General features: G+C 45.6%; 1 pseudogene; it reads right to left on the bottom strand.

Moving 5' to 3' along the window:
• Positions 1-613: 613 nt before the first annotated feature.
• Positions 614-1,119, bottom strand: LOC105718201 (small ribosomal subunit protein eS24-like; annotated as a pseudogene).
• Between the last annotated feature and the right edge of the window lie 1,854 nt (positions 1,120-2,973).

Below are 2,973 nucleotides of genomic sequence, written 5' to 3'. Positions count from 1 at the left end.
GGCCCAGCACCACCACCCTCTGGGTGCCGTGAGCGGGTTCCTGGCATCTTCTAAGTTGCGTTTGTGGGAGAGAGAACTGGACTAGTTGATCACTCGTTTCTACCTCCTGTTTTCATTCTTTTTTTTTTTGAATCAGTCTTGCTTTGTCATCCAGGCTAGAGTGCAGTGACACAATCTCAGTCCACTGCAACCTCCACCTCCTGAATTCGAGATTTTCATGCTTCAGCCTCCCAATTAGTGGGGATTACAGGTGCCCACCACTATGCTCGGCTAATTTTTGTATTTTTTGAGTAGAGACCGAGTTTCGCCATGTTGGCCAGGCTGGTCTTGAACTCCTGAACTCAGGCAATCAGCCCCCTTTGGCCACTCAAAGTGCTAGAATTATAGGCGTGAGCCACCACACCCAGCCCCTGTTTTCATTCTCCAACCTTTTTTTTGTTCTTTTCTAGACAGAATCTTGCTTTGTCGCCCAGGTTGGAGTGCAGTGGTGTGATCTCAGCTCGCTGCAACGTCTGCCTCCCAGGTTCAAGTGAGTCTCATGCCCCAGCCTCCCAAGTAGCTGGGATTACAGTCATGTGCCACCATATCCGGCTAATTTTTGTATTTTTTTTTTTTCACATGAAAGTTTTTAGTTTATTAAGCTTCTCGTGAAAAGTCCACAGCGGCCATAGATAACATCATTGCAGCACCTTTCCTCCTTCGGCTGTGATCCAATCTCCAGCTCGCTTTTTGCCAGCACCAACATCGGCCTTTGCAGTCCCCTGACTTTCTTCCTTCTGTTCTTGCGTTCCTTTCGTTGCTTTCTTGAGGTCTTTTTCTTCTCATACAGGCCATGTCTTGCAAGTCTATGTTTGGGTTCATTTTTCTTTGCATAATCCAGGGAGTCATAAATCATGCCAAAGCCAGTTGTCTTGCCACCACCAAAATGAGTTCTGAATCCAAATACAAAGATGACATCCGGTGTGGTCTTGTACATTTCGGCTGTTTTTTCCCGAATTTCTGTCTTAGGCACCGTGGCCCTCCCGGGGTGAAGGACATCAGTGACCATTTGCTTCCTCTGAAGTCGTCGGTTAAAGTGGTCATGAACTTTCTAGTGCGGATAGTTACTGTGTCGTTCATGATGGCGGCCTATCCTTAGACAGCCAGGGGAATTTATGTATTTTTAATGTAGACTGGTTTTGCCATGTTGCCCAGGCTGGTCTCAAAACTCCTGGCTTCAAGTGATCTGCCCACCTCGGCCTTCCAAAGTGCTAGGATTACAGGCATGAGCCGCCACACCTGGCCCCTCTTAAACTTTTAAGTATACAATACAATAATGTTAACCGTAGGGACAATGTTGCACAGCAGATTTCTGGAACTTACTTATCTTGCATAATTGAGACTTTATGCACATTGACCAGCAACTCATTACCCCCTCACTCCAGCCCCTGACAACTACCATTTGACTCTAATTCTGCGAAGTTGACCTGGATACCTGTGTAACTGGAATCCTGCAGTATCTGTCAATCTGTGCCTGTCTTATTTCACTTAGCACAATGTGCTGTAGGTTCATTCATGTTGTCACAAATGGCAGAATTTCCCTCTTTTTTAAAAAAAAATTTTTTTAATTTTTTTTTTTGAGATGGAGTCTTGCTCTGTTGCCCAGGCTGGAGTGCAACGGTGAGATCTCGGCTTGCTGCAACCTTTGCCAACCGGGTTCAAGTGATTCTCCTGCCTCAGCCTCCCGAGTAACTGGAATTACAGGCAAGTACCACCACGCCCGGCTAATTTTTGTATTTTTAGTAGAGATGGGTCTTCACCATGTTGGCCAGGCTGGTCTCGAACTCTTGACCTCAGATGATCCACCTGTCTCGGCCTCCCTAAGTACTGGGATTACAGGCGTGAGCCACATGCCAGGCCAATTTCTCTGTTTTTAAGGGTGAATAGTATTCTGTTGTGTATTTATGCCATATTTTCTTTATCCATGAATTCATTGATGGACATTCTGCTTGTTTCCACATCTTGGCTAATGTGAATAATGCTGCAATAAACATGGGAGTGCTAATATATATATATTTTGAGATGGAGTCTCTGTCATCCAGGCTGGAGTGCAACATACTGCAACCTCCACCTCCTGGGTTTAAATGATTCTCCTGCCTCAGCCTCCTGAGTGGCTGGGATTACAGGCGCCCGCCACCATGCCTGGCTAATTTTTTGTATTTTTAGTAGAGACAGGGTTTTGCCATGTTGGCCAGGCTGTTCTTCAACTCCTGGCTTCAAGTATTCCATTTGCCTCGGCCTCCCAAAGTGCTGAGATTACAAGCATGAGCCACCACGCCCAGCAAGACCTTGATTTCAATTATTTTGGATAAATACCCAGAAGTGGAATTGCGGAATCATATGGCAGTTCTATTTTCGATGTTTTGAGGAGTCTCTGTACTGTTTTCCATAGCGGTTGTACCACTTTGAACTCCCACCAACAGTATACAAGAGTTCCAATCTCCCCACACCCCCATCAACACTTGTCTTGTTTCTTGTGATAACAGCCCTCCTAATAGGCATGAGATGATACCTCATTGTGATTTTGATTTGCATTTCCCTGATGGTTAGTGACACTGAGCAGCTTTTCATATACCTGTTGGCCATTTGTATGTCTTTGGAGAAATGTCTATTTTTTTAAAAAAATATATATTTTATTGCACTTTAGGTTCTGGGGTACATGTCCAGAACATGCAGGATTGTTGCATAGGTACACACATGGCAATGTGGTTTGCTGCCTCCATCCCCCCATCACCTATATCTGGCATTTATCCCCATGTTATCCCTCCCCAACCTCCCTACCCCCTGCTGTCCCTCCCCTAGTCCCCCCCAACAAACCCCAGTGTGTGATGTTCCCCTCCCTGTGTCCAGTCCACGTGTTCTCATTGTTCAACACCCGCCTATGAGTGAGAACATACGGTGTTTGATTTTCTATTCTTGTGTCAGTTGGCTGAG

This window comes from Aotus nancymaae, unplaced genomic scaffold (assembly GCF_030222135.1).
Source record: "Aotus nancymaae isolate 86718 unplaced genomic scaffold, 86718_ANA_hifiasm-v0.15.2.pri h1tg000089l, whole genome shotgun sequence".
NCBI lineage: Eukaryota > Metazoa > Chordata > Mammalia > Primates > Aotidae > Aotus > Aotus nancymaae.
This window is presented reverse-complemented; position numbering and strand designations above follow the sequence as displayed.